General features: G+C 40.3%; 1 protein-coding gene across 1 annotated transcript in view; it reads left to right on the forward strand.

Annotated features, from left to right (window-relative positions):
* SLC9A9 (solute carrier family 9 member A9) overlaps nt 1-16,817 on the forward strand; it is a 902,549-nt gene that overhangs the window by 85,179 nt on the left and 800,553 nt on the right. The window lies entirely within an intron of this gene.

Below are 16,817 nucleotides of genomic sequence, written 5' to 3' on the forward strand. Positions count from 1 at the left end.
CCTCTTGCACTCGCAGAGGCAGGGTGATGACATCACCATGCACTCTCAGCATGTGTTCGCAGGGAACGCATGCTGATGTCATCACACTGCAAGCGCAGGTCCTTCTGCATCAAGAGAAGAGTGATTGCTTTTCTCAGAGGACACATATGAACATGGGACCATCACAGATGTCTTCAGCTGCCAAGCGCACATGTAACAGGTCAGCCAGTGTCATAGGTACAAATCTGCTGACAGAAGGTCTTTTTTTACAGCATCCTCACTTCTCTTGTCTGTCAAGTGTGAAAGAAACCCAATATTGAATGGCACAGGCCAAAAAAAGTAATAGTTTGTATGCCGCACTAAGTCCATGTCAGTGGTATATGTGTGCTTGAAATAATTATTTTATTTCCCTACATACAAGTACAGGAAATGCATAGTCTAAAACATACGGTATGTGTGTTTTACACACAGGGGGTCGTTTATTAGGACTGGCGTCTTAATATCCCCTACAGCTGGCGGTGGATCTGAAAGAGTTATGAAGAGGCGCAGGCCTCTCCATAACTCTGGCGGATTCACCGCTGCTTCTAAAAGTAAGACCGCTTCCGAGCTGTGTTATATTTAGAACATTTTCTACCCTAAACATAAACCCTGCCCATGCCACGCCCACTTTTTTAGACCTGGAGTGAGCGGGAAGAAGTCTCAAATTGCGGTACAAAGGACCATTGCGCCGCAATCTGCACCAGAAATACGCCTAATATAAGGAGTGTTTCTGGTTAGTAAATGACCCCCACAGTCTTTAGCATTTTTCTCTTGTTCAGTTGTATGGGCCTCTTTTTTGGAAAAGCAGTCATACTAGTTACCAATTTTAATTACCGTAGTTTCTGATGACATCTGTCAGTTAGTTAGCATGTCCATTTAGAAACAGAGTGACATTTTGCCGAACGGTTACAAGCAATTTGGCTGTACTTCCTGTTGTCAAAAATGTTACTAAAATGTTACTACCTCTGTAAGTACCGGTAAATAAATGATCACATTTTGGTGTCTATTCTTTAGGTTCTAAATTTTCGTTTTGCATGATCTGTCAGCAATAAAAATGCATTCTCTATGAAATAGCTATTTCAAAACATCTTTTGTTAGAACTCTGGGATCTGCTGTTCCTGTGTTATTCCTCCTAGAAATACCAGTTTGTATTATGGAGCTATTCACCCCTAGAACCATATCTCTTCAAAACAATGTAATTTGTAGAACCTCATGGTAGGATAGAGAGGTGTGCTAGACAGGGAGTGGGGCTTAGCAAAATTGAGGTGGAGTTTCATTGGGAAGGGGGTGGGGTCTAAGATACGTCAAAATCATGCCACGATTCTAGCTTAAAAATCTTTTTTAAGTAAGCCAAATAGTTGGTATAGAGTCAGTGTCTAACCCTGCACCAGATTTATCATCTAATCTAAACCCCTGTGATAAATGTGCACAGATCCAGATAGACCATCTAAAAGCCCCTCTGTTCAGGAAGATTATCGCTAATGAGTGTTCGTACAAATGCTTGTAAGGGTCCATTCACACGTCCGTAGTGTATTGGGGATCCGCAATACATCCAGCCGGCACCCCCATAGAACTGCCTATTCTTGTCCGCAATTGCGGACAAGAATAGGACATGTTCTATTTTTTCCAGAGCCGCGGACCGGAAGATGTGTGCTGTCCGCATCCATTCCTGACCCATTGAGAATGAATGTGTCTGCACGTGCGGACACATTCATGGATGTGTGAATGGACCCTTAGTGACAATCTGCATGTGTAAAGGTGCCGCCGATTACCCGATGAACTAGCAAAACGCTCGTTCATTGAGTAATGGGACCTTTCATGCGGACACCTAAATCATCTTTTGCCAGGAGCAGAGTGCAAACAATAATTTTGAACGAGCAATGTCACTAATTAGTAAGCAATTGTCAGGAAGGAATGCTTTCGTCCCAACAATCGCTTGCTACATCGAACCATATAAAAAGGCACTGTACTTTGACACAATTTCATTTCATTTGACAGAGAATGGTGTAAATACCAAATTCTAAATAACTTTATTTAAAATATAAAATTCATGGCCACTAGGGGGTCTCACTTTTACCTAAGTTGTAGTCCACTGCCTGCTGTCAGGCAAGATCCTTCATTGGTAACAGAGACTCATAAGACAGCTGAGAGGAAGTGCAGGCATGTCAGAGCTAGCTGAGATCCTGATAAAAGAACAGCTTCTGCTCTGCTTATGAACATTACAGAAGCCCCCTGTGTGTCTTTAAGTGTGATTTATCCCTCCTTATCTGTTCTGTGAGCTTCAGAGCTGAAAACAAGCACAGTGGGAAGCATGGGAAAGGATGTCACAGCAGTAGAGTGCTGCCAGAAGGGAGACGACTTCCTGCTTCTGAGTTAAATGCATCTAGCTGTGCAACTGAAACAGGGAATAATTTGGCTGGGAAAAAAAAAACAACATTACTTTTTCTTTACAGTTATGATTGTACAAAGAAGCACAGCCATTTTGCAAACTTTTTTTTTTTTTTTTAACTCTGTTGCGCTTCAAGCTTACGACATCTACAGGATTATTAAATCTAGGCCAGAGTCTTATTAAAACATGTGTATTTCTTTTGTTTTTATTTCTTTTTTATGTTTTTCTTATTCCTAGAAAGAATCTTTCTGATTGTAAATCAATGTATGTGAAGGTTTGGGATGAACATCCCAATAACATAAGAGCTTTGCTGTGTTTGCCTTATCTGGGATATGTCTTTCCATCAATGCCAAGCTGTGTACATAAGAGGATAATAGAATACTGTGTGGAAATATTGATCCTTATGCAAACATAGCTTAGTAAATTATAGCTTTATACCAGTGATTTTGTATACTTAACCCTTCAAGTGGTTCCTCCAATCTTCCCTTGAACGGTTTTTGAAGTGTTATTTGTTGAGCAAGTGCGGGAGCAAGGAATTGCAAGGAATCTCACTCATTAAAGGTCATATTAAATCTCACACAGTCAAGCTCCTGCTATAGAGGTTAATAGAGACATAAAGACTAATCTGAAAAGGTGAAAGATTAAACGAAAGGCAGGCAGTGTCTGTTAATGGTCACTGTAAAGCGATAAAATTGGTAATTTTTTCAATAGTCACCAGATGTTGTGTTGTTAAATCTGCTGACCTGTGCTTCAGTATGATAAACCTGTACGTATGCTAAATGATGGAAAAACATGTGCTCCTGTAAAGGATATTTCCAATTACATTCATTATGAGGGAGGTCATCACATTCTGGAAATAATGATTTTTTTTTAGTATGCTATGTTTAATAAGCAGTGTCTGACATGTTCGGGCCAGTGCCTAGAAGCCGGTGGATGACAGCACTTGAACTTTGTATTCATGCCAGCCAATCCAAGGGTTTAAATCCACCTGTTTGCCAAAGTAATAGAAGTGCAACAGGATTATGTCAACCTTCATTACTCTTCATCACAGAGCGATGAGCCCTGCCTCTCCATTCACATACACTTTAGGGATCGGTTCTGGAGATAGGAACGGGTCCCAGAGGAGGCTGTATTATTTTGTTTGCCTTGGCGGCGGCTGCCTCCCACTGGTTGCTGAGGTTTACTGTCTACAGCTGTCCCCTCGTCTCTTCCACTGGCAAATTTACCCAGTGTTTTACTATTTAATATTACACAATTGTAGAATTAGTTTCCTTGACCCAAGTGCATAATCTAAATCTAGAATTTATCCTCATTAAACCTTATTTGCTTTCAGTTAATACCATTTTAAACATGACAAATAACAATGCCACATAGTGCACAAAGCATAGTGCTGCTACAGAGTGCACAGATAGCAGCCCTATATAGTGTCTATAGAACAACCTGCCCACATGAAATCACCATATCTATTGCCATTGCCAAAATAATAGTGCTTTAAAGTGACCAAATAACCAGTACCCGAGCTCTAGGGTGTTAATTCCGATGAACCATGGGCCTGTAGTTAGTCACTGCTGTGAGCTGTAGGTGGCAGAAACCACAGAACTTTCACCCTTTTTGCTACTGAATGAAGATAAAAGAGACAGCAGTGGACAATCTCCTCCTTAGGCCACTTTCACACGGTCAGTATTTGGTCAGTATTTTGCCTAACTATTCGTAAGCCAAGCCCAGATGTGAAAACTACACAGAAAAAGTATAATGAAAAGATATTCGTGCCTCTTCTTGTTTTGGACCCACTCCTTACAAATACTAACTGTGTGAAAGTGGCTTAAAGCCAGACAGGATAATTAGGCCTTATGGCCCATGTATCCTTAGATTGTGGGAAGAAGAAAAAAATCGGAATGTATAGTTTAATGTATAAATGATTCCATTATCTTATACTGCTTTAAATAAGCACTCCCATCATTTATTTTTTCTCTAAACCTAAAGATATGTCTGCAAGTATGTCAAAACAATTCTTAGGCCTCTTTCACATGGGCGTTGCGGGAAAAAATGCGGGTGCGTTGCGGGAAAATGCACAATTTTTCCACGCAAGTGCAAAGCGTTTCAATGCGTTTTGCACGCGCGTGAGAAAAATTGCCATGTTTGGTACCCAGACCCGAACCCGGACTTCTTCACAGAAGTTCGGTTTTGGGATCGGTGTTGTGTAGAATTTATTATTTTCCCTTATAACATGGTTATAAGGGAAAATAATAGCATTCTTAATACAAAATTCCAAGTAAATTAGGGATGGAGGGGTTAAAAAAATAAATAAAATTAAACTCACCTCATCCACTTCTTCGCGCAGTCAGGCTTGTCTTCTTTCTTCTTGTTTAAGGACCTGGGAGGAAAAGGACCTTTGGTGACGTCACTGTGCTCATCACATGGTCCATCACCAGCAGATGACAATCTTCCTTCAGACTCTGTTTGTAGTTTCAATCTGCACAGGAAGGGAATAAACTGGCTTCCTGGGGAACACATAAGTATAAGGACAGAATAGTAAGTCCTATCTGGGTCCATTCACACGTCCGTAGAATGGGTCCGCATCCGTTCCGCAAATTGCAGAACGGGTGTGGACACATTCATTCTCTATGGGGCAGGAATGGATGCGGACAGCACACATTGTGCTGTCCGCATCTGCATTTCCAGAGCGCGCCCCCGATCCTCCGGTCCGTGGCTCCGGAACGCGCCCCCGATCTTCCAATCCGCTGCTCCGGAAAAAAATAGAATACGTCTATGGGGGGGCTGGCCGGGTGTATTGCGGATCCGTAATACACTACGGACGTGTGAATGGACCCTAAGCCACATGATGCATTGACTGAAAAAGAAGATGTGAATTTCTGTATAAACTAAGCATCTAAAAAAGTAGCTTTATTAGTAATGGAGGTTTGATATCTGTTAACAGTGGCAGTGGTTCTATCATTATTCCTTTATTTTGCTCTACTCTACATTATAAGGTTAGACCCACACAAAGCAATTGTTGGATTGATTGCCAAAGTTAGCACCATAGTAGGAAATCCTCCATTTTTTAACTGATTACTTTGGAAATGTCTGCAAACAGATCTAGGAAACAGAAAGAAAGCACCATACATATGAAAATGAGAGAGAGAGCACCTAAAAACCCCCATAAAAAAACTGAAGAAGGCAGCTCTTCAGAAATGGTTTGGGTCTTGATCTTTTATTCACCCATATATGTTCAACATTTCAGCCTTTTCAAGCCGTTGCAGTCGTGCAGAGCAGGTACAGGACGCACCACGGTGCATTCATCTAATTACCTTCATGTCGGTTTGCAGAAATAAATATACAGTGACACACCGAAAAAAAATTCCATTCAGATTTAGATCTAGGCTTTTTAGCAGCCAGATACTTTGTGACAGTATTCCGTATTGCTTTGGCCTTATCAAAGGTGAATTGCTGATTGTGAACTGAGCCTAATAAAAGTGGACGATGGCATGACGCGAAGGTGCAATTATACTTACGACATATTATCCGTTCACCAGAGGGTCTATTCTGGATTTCAGGTACCGACTATCCCTGGGTGCAAGTTTTCCCATTCCATTCTGTTTACATTGCCTTTTGCCAGCAGCGTCTGTCTGTAGCTTGCCATTTATGAAATATGATTTGTAGCCATCACTGTAAACAGCATCAAATTAAAAGCATATGTATCATCCACATGATTACATATTCAGGACCCTCCTAGAGATAATCATATTCCAACCTTGTGTTGCTTCTGCCAGTTATCAGCAGCCTAAAGCTGGGTTTAGGCGCTTGTGTCGCTCTGTATGAACAATGCGGAAAGGAAATCGCGTTGCCTTTGGCACTGCAAAGACATTTATTCTCATGTTGCATCTTATGATGCTTGAGGTGAGAGCTGATGAGTGACAGCGTGAAAGACGGCATAGCAAAGACAAATAACGGTGAAGGTTATTGCACACTTAGCTGTAAACATAAATCTTCACCACGACCTCGCTGTAATTCACTGCAGGGTTACATGGGATTGTCTAATGAAAAGTCTATGAGCATTAATGGGAAAATAATGGGAAAGGACGCCTCGTTTCTTGTATTTCTTTCTTATATACAGTTTTAGGTGGGGAACAAAATGCTGCAAAGTGAGAATACTTTCAAAAATAGAAGTGTTAATACTTTATTTTTATGTCAATTAAAAAATGCAAAGTGATTGAACAAAAGAGAAATCTTAATCAATTCAGTATTTGGTGTGACCGCCCTTTACCTTCCAGACAGCATCGGTTCTTCTAGGTACGCTTGCAGACAGTTTTTGAAGGAACTCGGCAGGGAGGTTGTTCTGTGGATGTAGGCTTGCTCAGATCCTTCTGTCTCTTCATTTCATCCTAGAGGCTCTGTGGGAACAATATCATCGCTTCCAGGACCCCTTGTTCTGCTTTACACTGAAGGCAGTTCTTAATAACATTGGTTGTATATTTGGGGTTGTTGACCTGCTGTAGAGTAAATTTGGAGCCCATCAGATGCTTTTCTGATGGTTTACATGCTAATTTGGTCAGTAAGGAGCCCAAGTGGCTGTGCTGGCATCAACCTCAAGTTATGAACTGCTCATGCACTAGTTGTCCTGCGCAGGATTACGGCGATTCAACTGTGTGGCGTTGGGGGAGCAGGGAGAAGAGTTGGAGGATGCGGGCGGTGCTGAGCTCCTGAAACTCTATTAATAGACCCTTACTGACTTAATTAGCATATTTATAAAATCATTTTTCTAACTAAACTAAAGCACCCTTAGCTATGGCACATGTATGTTACAGACATGCTAGTGGAGATCTAGCAGCACATGTAAAGGGCTCTATATGCTAAAACTAGCTGACAGGTCACAGAATCCCTTTAAGGGTGCATTCAGACGACCGTACTTTTGGGTCTGCATCCGTTCCACAAATAGGCACTTCTATATAGGGCTCGCCCTGTGGTTCCGCAAAATGCAGATGGCATAAGTCCAGTATCTGTGTTTTTTTGGACCACAAACCACTTATGGTCGTCTGAATGTAGCCTTAAGGGCTGAGTCTACTTTTTCTTTTTTTTTAATCCACACCTGGTTTTAGCTTCAAAACTACATCTAAAAAACCTTATAAAAAACTTGATTGTGTGCAGGCAGCGTAACCGCAAAACGGATTGCAGCAACAGTTTACAACAATGTAACATACGGTAACACTATGTTCTAGCCAAGCCTTTTATAATGTATATGGATGAAGATGGGACTTGAAGACAACTTTATGTTGATCCTAACTGGACTAACTATAAAAATTGGGCCTTTTAATTTGTTACTTTTATAAAATTACCGTGCTGCACTATTTTTTATTCATATTTTTATTGAGTAGTTTCTTCTTTTTAACAAAAAAAGCAAAATAAAATAATGCATAAAAATCCCAAACCAATAATGTTGGTGCGTAGACATTACTTTGGAGCACAGTCTATGTTGTTGATTAGGATACAGTGACACGTACTGTACAGCTAAAAAGTATATCTAAAGGAATGTTCCCTAACCTGACACGGTTTGTGCCAGATATCTTGCATGAAGCCGTTGGTAAGGGAGAGCAACCCATTTTTCTATCCCTTTTAGCATGGAATTTTTTATATCTTATATGAACCTAGAGAGTTTTATTGTACCATGTTTTATATTGAAAGAGGGAAACTAAGTCAGTAGTCCCCTGGCGGGATAAATGGCCGATAATAAAGTTTCTCAATCTAGTAAAGAAATGTTCTGTTCCCTTCTGCTTATGCTCCTCAGTGGCTAGTCTGTCTATTCCCATCAGTTTTTTTTAAGATGGGCAATGATCTCTGAGACACTCAGAGTATCTGACTAGCCATTTATTCAATAACTAGCACTTTGCTATTAGCAAGTAATATGTATTATTGAAGAGGACATTTCATCCTCTGGGGGCCTCAACCAGTGAAACAGCATGGATTGCAGTCTGGCTTAATGGACAAGCCAAAATCTCAGGGCAAATTTTTTTTAAAGGTTTTTGGCATTTGGATCATGCCATGGTCTCATTTGTATACTTTGGGGAGGCTGGTATATAAAAATTGTAGATAGCTCTGTGCATTAGCTTAAGCCATATACAGTATCTCTTCAGCTTCCGTTAATTATCATGCTGTGCACTTTTTACATCCCTCCTTGCACTATTCTGTCTGCTATGTGAGACGTGTACCGGGGTGGGCTCCCCAGGATACAGCAAAGTCACGAACGAGGAAAGCAACTCCAAGACCATCTTTGCCAAAACAGTATTTTATTTAAACGTGGTAATGAGCACGACTACAAATGCTGGTAACATACAGTTGAAATTTACATACACCCAGCCAGAAACCTTGTGGGGCACAGCGTGATGGTGGCTGCTGAAGGTAAAAGCGATAATTTACCTACTGGCAGGCTCAACTAAAACAGCCACGCTTTACCTGTTATTACCCTAAGAAAATCAGGAACAACCGTTTGGGTGCGTGGTGCAGGCTAGCCTGCGGTGCAGCACAACAACTTACAATCTTATCATGCTCTACGTTATACCCCCTCTAATAACTCGTCATGTGGTACGTGCCTTAGTATTTCTTCTGAGTAAACGCCAGCCTGGCTTGAGTTTATGATGAAGTTTATCTGCTCTCCAGGGTGAACTATAACTTTAAACTGAGAAGTCCTTGTGATGAATAGTCAATAATCCTTGTGGCCTGACAAAATAGAAACCCTAACTAACTAAACTACAGGCCTGATCTCAGTCTCTAAGATCCTAGGCGCCAGCACTGTAATGAGGAGCGTGTACGATCTGTCTTACTCACTCAGGTCTGCTCTGCATCAGTTGGTGACTGTGAACTGAGCAACTGAGCAAAAGCTTCTCCAACAAGCGTGCAGTACCGTAGTGTATGTTGCTTTGCTCCTCAGCTTTCATCAGCGTTCCTAGCAGCAATCCTCCTTTCTCTGGACAGAATCAGGGTCTTGAAAACGATCAGCTTCACTTGGCTGCAGCTCTGGTCACAGAAGCATGCTCTCACCCCTGGATGTGGATGGATTCTCTCCTCAGTGACTCTCTCAGCATCCCTCTAAGATGGAGGATCCTTCACTTCCTTTCCAGGCTCTGTAACTCCACCTCTCATGAATATAGAAATATGCAGTCTGTTAGCTGTTTTTTGTTAGGCGGCATCTTGTGGCCAAACAGCAGAATGTCAGTCCAGATCATTTAACTTAATTTACACAGTGTTCAGTCAATGAGACCAGTTTCCCCATCTCACAGCTATATCAAGGTGTTGAGTCACTCTCTCAAGATTTAAAGTATTGACAGTGATTCCCTAATGACGCTTGTTTGGAAAATATAGTACAGAGATGATACAGAGACTTTTCCCGTCCTAGGGTCGGTGACAACATCAAATTTAGTATTGGCAACATCCTTGCTGAGAGACTCTAGATGTCCTTTGCAGAAAGCTTGGACTTCCATGTTAGGCCTCATGCACACGACCATATGTATTTTGCCATGAGTAAGGGCTAAAAATGTTCTCAGCCTGAAATGCGTAGACTGATGTAACCTGTACCTGGATTCTTTTATTATTGGATATCAAATAAAGTGCTTTGAAGCTTCACAAGAAAAAGGCTGGACAACCCTTCTTTACTTGTCTACATATTGCTCCCAGTCCGGGTGAGGGAGCGGTCCGTGTCCTTATGGTTGGAGTCTCAAGGCAGGTGAGAGCTGCTCTAATTTTGCTTTACATATGTATTTTGCGGTCCGCAAAAAACAGATGACGTATCGTAGGGATGGGCTGCACTTAAATGGGGAAGGAGCAGCTGTGTTGGGGGAGAAGATAGCTAGAAGGTTGGAGGAGTGTTTAAACTAGGGACTGGGGGGGAGGGTAATTACGTTATAGGATGGGAAGATAGTGCAAATAGAGACCTGGGGCAAGGTAATGGGACTGGGAGAGAAATGGAAGGAGGGACTAGAACAGCTCAGAAGCAAAAGTGTAGGGTACAAAATATACATAAACCTCTTAAATGTATGTATACTAATGCCAGAAGCCTGACTAATAAACTGGGGAACTGGAATTAGTGATGTATGAGGACTGTGACATAGTGGGAATAATTGAGACATGGCTGGATGATAGCTATGACTGGGCGGTTAATGTACAGGGTTACAGTTGTTTAGAAGGGATCGATAAAACCGGAGAGGGGGGGGGGTCTGCCTCACTAAAGCCCACACTCTGGGAAGATATAAGTGAGGGACATGAACATGTGGAGTCACTGTGGGTAGAAATACATGGAGGCAAAACCGATAATAAATTACTAATAGGAGTTTATTATAAACCACCTAATATACCAGAGTCCACAGAAAATCTGCTACTAAACGAGATAGACGAGGCGGCAAATAATAATGAGCTGATTATTATGGGGGACTTCAACTACCCAGATATAGACTGGGAAACTGAAACTTGTACGGATGTAGTAAAGTTAACACTCATGATTTATGAGACGTGTTATCTAAACTAAATTGGTTAAGCAAACACCTTCAATTGCTTTTCAATTGCTTTTGTCTCAAGATAACGCAATGAGTTAAGAAATTTGAGTTACTGATGTAGTAGAGTTAACACTCATGCTTTCTGAGATTTCTAAACTAAGCAAACACCTTAAATTGCTTTTCAATGGCTTTTGTTTCAAGATAACACGATGATTTAAGAAATTTGAGTTAAGAGTGCTAACCCTGCTACATCTGTAAGAGCTTGAGTGCTAACCCTGCTACATTTGTGTATCTCATAAAGGAAACAGGTTCTTGGCAATAACCAAAGACAATTACCTTTTCCAACTGGTTCAGGGCCTGACTAGAGGGACGGCCATACTGGACTTAGTATTAACCAATAGACCTGACAGAACAACAGATGTGCAGGTCGGGGGACACCTGGGAAATAGTGACCATAAAGTAATAACCTTCCAATTATCATTCAAGAGAGTGTTTCTTCAGGGAGGAATAAAAATACCAAACTTGAAAAAAGCTAAATTTAGCCAACTAAGAGGCCATAGGCCTAACTAACTGGGACAAAGTACTCAAAAATAAAAATACAGCCACAAAATGGGATATTTTTAAAAGCATCCTAAAATCTAATTGTGAGAGGTACATACCTTATGGAAATAAAAGGTTAAGGAACAAGAAAAAAACAATGTGGATAAATAGAACTGTAAAGAAAGCAATAAATGACAAAAAGAAAGCATTTAAATCACTAAAACAGGAGGGTAGCGAGGAAGCACTGAAGAACTATAAGCAAAAAAATAGAATATGTAAAAAAACAAATAAAATCAGCCAAACTAGGGACCAAGAGATTAATTGCCAAACTAACCCTAACATGTTTTTCAATTATATAAATGGTAAAAAGTATAAATCTGAAGGTGTCGGCCCTCTACAGAGTAATGAGGGGGGAGTTGCAGAGATCGATGAAGAGAAAGTAAAGCTATAAAATATTTTTTTCTCCACTGTATTGATTGAAGGAAATAAACTGTCAGATGACATGCAGAATGTAAAAATAAATTCCCCATTAAAGTGCCCTGTCTGACTCAGGAAGAAGTACAGCGGCGTCTTAAAAAGATTAAAATAGACAAATTGCCAGGACCAGATGGCATACACCCCCGTATCCTAAGAGAATTAAGTAATGTCATAGCCAGACCCTTATTTCTGATATTTAAGGACTCTATACTGACAGGGAGTGTTCCACAGGATTAGCGCATAGCAAATGTGGTGCCAATATTCAAAAAGGGTCCAAAAACAAAGCCCGGAAACTATAGGCCAGTAAGTTTAACATCTGTCCTGGGTAAACTGTTTGAAGGTTTTCTAAGAGATGCTATCTTGGAGTACCTCAAGGAAAATATGCAAATAACACCATATCAGCATGGCTTTATGAGGGATCGGTCATGTCAAACTAATTTAATCAGTTTCTATGAGGAGGTAAGTTCTAGACTTGACAGCGGCGAATCAATGGATGTCGTATATCTGGACTTTTCCAAAGCATTTGACACTGTACCGCATAAAAGTTTAGTATATAAAATGAGAATGCTTGGACTGGGAGAAAATGTCTGTATGTGGGTAAGTAACTGGCTCAGTGATAGAAAACAGAGGGTGGTTATTAACGGTACACACTCAGATTAGGTCACTGTCACTAGTGGAGTACCTCAGGGGTCAGTATTGGGCCCTATTCTCTAATATATTTATTAACCACTTCCCATCTGGGCCCTTTGCCCCCTTCCTGACCAGGCCAAATTTTGCAAAACTGACATATCTCACTTTATGTGGTAATAACTTTGGAACACCTTTATTTATCCAAGTCATTCAGAGATTGTTTTCTCGTGACACATTGTACTTCATGATAGTCATAAATTTGAGTCAAAATATTTCACCTTTATTTATGAAAAAATCCCAAATTTACCCAAAAATTTGAAAAATTCGCAATTTTCTAAATTTCAATTTCTCTGCTTTCAAAACAGAAAGTGATACCTCATAAAATAGTTATTATTTAACATTTCCCATATGTCTACTTTATGTTGGCATCATTTTGGAAATGTCATTTTATTTTTTTAGGACGTTAGAAGGCTTAGAAGTTTAGAAGCAATTCTTCAAATTTGTAAGAAAATTGCCAAAACCCACTTTATAAGGACCAGTTCAGGTCTGAAGTCACTTTGTGGGGCCTACATAGTGGATACCCCCATAAATGACCCCATTGTAGAAACTACACCCCTCAAGGTATTCAAAACCGATTTTACAAACTTTGTTAACCCTTTAGGCGTTCCACAAGAATTAAAGGAAAATGGAGATCAAATTTTTAAATTTCACTTTTTTGGCAGATTTTCCATTTTAATCAATTTTTTTCTTTAACACATCGATGGTTAACAGCCAAACAAAACTCAATATTTTTTACCCAGATTCTGCGGTTTACAGAAACACCCCACATGTGGTCGTAAACTGCTGTATGGGCACACGGCAGGGCGCAGAAGGAAAGGAACTCCACATGGTTTTTAGATGCCATGTCCCATTTGAAGCCCCCTGATGCACCCTTACAGTAGAAACTCCCAAGAAGTGACCCCATTTTGGAAACTAGGGGATAAGGTGCCAGTTTTATTAGTACTATTTTTGGGTACATATGATTTTTTGATCATTCATTATAACACTTTATGGGGCAAGGTGACCAAAAAATTGGTTGTTTTAGCACAGTTTCTATTTATTTATTTTTACAGCGTTCACCTGAGGGGTTCAGTCAAGTGACATTATTATAGAGCAGATTGTTACGGACGTGGCGATACCTAATATGTATACTTTTTCTCATTTATTAAAGTTTTACACAATAATAGCATTTTTGAAACCAAAAAATTATGTTTTAATGTGTCCATGTTCTGAGAGCTATAGTTTTTTTATTTTTTGAGAGATTTTCTTATGTAGGGGCTCATTTTTTGCGGGATGAGGTGACGGTTTTATTGGTACTATTTTGTGGGACATACGCGTTTTTGATCACTTGGTGTTGCACCTTTTGTGATGCAAGGTGACAAAAATTGCTTGTTTTGACACAATTTTTTTTATTTATTTTTTACGGTGTTCACCCGAGGGGTTAGGTCATGTGATATTTTTATAGAGCTGGTTTTTACGGACGCGGCAATACCTAATATGTATACTTTTTTTTATTTGTTTCACTTTAACACAATAATAGCATTTTTGAAACCAAAAAAATGATGTTTTAGTGTCTCCATGTTCTAAGAGCTATAGTTTTTTTATTTTTTGAGAGATCTTCTTATGTAGGGGCTCATTTTTTGCGGGATGAGGTGACGGTTTTATTGGTATCATTTTGTGGGACATACGCGTTTTTGATCACTTGGTGTTGCACCTTTTGTGATGCAAGGTGACAAAAATTGCTTGTTTTGACACAGTTTTTTTTATTTATTTTTTACGGTGTTCACCCGAGGGGTTAGGTCATGTGATATTTTTATAGAGCTGGTTTTTACGGACGCGGCAATACCTAATATGTATACTTTTTTTTATTTGTTTCACTTTAACACAATAATAGCATTTTTGAAACAAAAAAAATGATGTTTTAGTGTCTCCATGTTCTAAGAGCTATAGTTTTTTTATTTTTTGAGAGATTTTCTTATGTAGGGGCTCATTTTTTGCGGGATGAGGTGACGGTTTTATTGGTACCATTTTGTGGGACATACGCGTTTTTGATCACTTGGTGTTGCACCTTTTGTGATGCAAGGTGACAAAAATTGCTTGTTTTGACACAGTTTTTTTAATTTATTTTTTACGGTGTTCACCCGAGGGGTTAGGTCATGTGATATTTTTATAGAGCTGGTTTTTACGGACGCGGCAATACTAAATATGTCTATTTTATTTTATTTTTTCTATTTTTTTTTTTTTTTTTATTCCTTACTTGGGATTTTTTTTTTTTTTTACATGTGAACCTTTTTTTTATTTTATTTTTTCAACACTTTATTTTATTTTTATTTTATTTTTATTTTATTTTACACTTTTCGTCCCCCATAAGGTCATACAAGACCTCTGGGGGACATTTACTTCACTTTTTTTTTTTTTTTTCACAGTTGATTTCTCCTGTAACTGGGGCTGAGATAGTAGCCCCAGTTACAGGACAAATGCACCCCTATAGAGGCTGTACAGCAGCAATCCAGCGCTGTACAGCCTCACAGCAGGGCTGATCGAGGTCTCTGAGAGACCTCACACAGCCCCTGCACTCTCCGGTCCCGGCGGTCACATGACCGCCGGGCCGGAACAGGAAGCGCACAGCGCTTCCTGCTCTGCAGACACAGCGCTCGGTGAGCGCTGTGTCTGCAGCGATCGTGAAGGCAGGGACACCTGGGCACTGTCCCTGCCTTATCTCTGGGTTGCCCTGCTGTCACTGACAGCGGGCAACCCGATCAGCAGCTGCACGATTAGCGTGCAGCTGCTATTTCTGACAGGACGTTTTAAAACGTGCTGTCAGAAATAGACGTCCACCCATAGGACGTTTATATCCTATGGGCGGACGTGAGGCGGTTAATGATCTTGTAGAAGGCTTGCACAGTAAAATAAAAATTTTTGCAGATGACACTAAACTGTGTAAAGTAATTGACACAGAAAAGGACAGTATACTGCTACAGAGGGATCTGGATAGATTAGAGGCTTGGGCAGAGAAGTGGCAGATGAGATTTAAGACTGACAAATGTAAGGTTATGCACATGGGAGGGAATAGTGCAAGTCACCCGTACATACTAAATGGCAAAACACTGGGTAACACTGAAATGGTAAAGGACCTAGGAACTTTAGTGAACAGCAAACAAAGCTCTAAAAACCAGTGTCAGGCAGCAGCTGCCAAGGTCAATAAGATAATGGGTTGCATCAAAAGGGGCATAGAGGCCCATGATGAGAACATAGTCCTACCACTTTACAAATCACTAGTCAGACCACACATGAAGTACTGTGTACAGTTCTGGACTCCAGTGAACAAGGCAGACATAGCAGAGCTGGAGAGGGTTCAGAGCACGGCAACTAAAGTAATAACTGGAATGGGTGGACTACAGTACCCTGAAAGATTATCAAAATTTGGGTTATTCACTTTAGAAAAAAGATGACTGAGAAGAGATCTAATTACTATGTATAAATATATCAGAGGTCGGTACAGAGATCTCTCCCATCATCTATTTATCCCCAGGACTGTAAATGTGACGAGGGGTCATCCTCTGCGTCTGAAGGACAGAAGGTTTGTACACAAACATAGAAGAGGATTCTTTACGGTAAGAGCAGGGAGACTATGGAACTCTCTGCCTGAGGAGGTGGTGATGGTAAGTACAATAAAGGAATTCAAGAGGGGCCTGGATGTATTTCTGGAGTGTAATAATATTACAGGCTATAGCTACTAGAGAGGAGTTGTTGATCCAGGGAGTTATTCTGATGGACTGATTGGAAGGAATTTTTTTCCCCTTATGTGGGGGAAATTGGCTTCTACCTCAGTTTTTTTTTTTGCCTTTCTCTGGATCAACTTGCAGAATAACAGGCCGAACAGGATGGACAGATGTCTTTTTTCGGCCTTATAAACTATGTTACTATGTTACAGATGTAGCAGGGTTAGCACTCCAGCTCTTAACTCAAATTTCTTAACTCATCGCATTATCTTGAGACAAAAGCCATTGAAAAGCAATTGAAGGCGTTTGCTTAGATTAGATAACACAACTCAGAAATCTCAGAAAACAGGAGTGTTAACTCTACTCCATTCGTACGTCCGTGTGCATTCCTTATTTTGCGGAACGGAACAGCTGGCCCCTAATAGAACAGTACTATCCTTGTCCGTAATGTGGACAATAATAGGGCATGTTCTATTTTTTTGCGGAACGGAAATATAGACATACGGAAAAGGAAATAGGGCA

The sequence above is a fragment of the Bufo bufo genome, chromosome 4, assembly GCF_905171765.1.
Source record: "Bufo bufo chromosome 4, aBufBuf1.1, whole genome shotgun sequence".
In the NCBI taxonomy this organism is placed as follows: domain Eukaryota; kingdom Metazoa; phylum Chordata; class Amphibia; order Anura; family Bufonidae; genus Bufo; species Bufo bufo.